Raw genomic sequence first — 520 nt, forward strand, 5'->3', positions numbered from 1 at the left:
CCCCCCCAGACCCCACTAAGTGGGAATACACTGGGTTTGTTGTTGTTGTTGTTGTATATATATGTATATATATATATATATATATATATATGTATACCTCTTAATAGAATATGTTAATCAAATAAATTATTGATTACTTGTCTTACGTTATTACAACTTCAACAATATACGTGAATCTACATGTTGATACTAAATAGTATCTCTATTTTCTCAATAGTATGATATCAATGTATTATTCAAAATATTTTGATATATAGATTCAGTTATCGAACTTTCAATTACTGCATATGTCACTACACGAGATATACATATATTCAATTGTCCATCAAATTTTAAATAAGTACTATAAACATCGCATACACGATTTTAATATACTACCCCATAATAATAATATATAACGTATTTCACATATACTGATCAGATGAATTATCGGTTAGTTTTATTTTATGTCATTAATATACATTCACTATATAATTAATATGTATATATATATATATATATATATATATATATATATATA

This window comes from Capsicum annuum, chromosome 5 (genome assembly GCF_002878395.1).
Source record: "Capsicum annuum cultivar UCD-10X-F1 chromosome 5, UCD10Xv1.1, whole genome shotgun sequence".
In the NCBI taxonomy this organism is placed as follows: domain Eukaryota; kingdom Viridiplantae; phylum Streptophyta; class Magnoliopsida; order Solanales; family Solanaceae; genus Capsicum; species Capsicum annuum.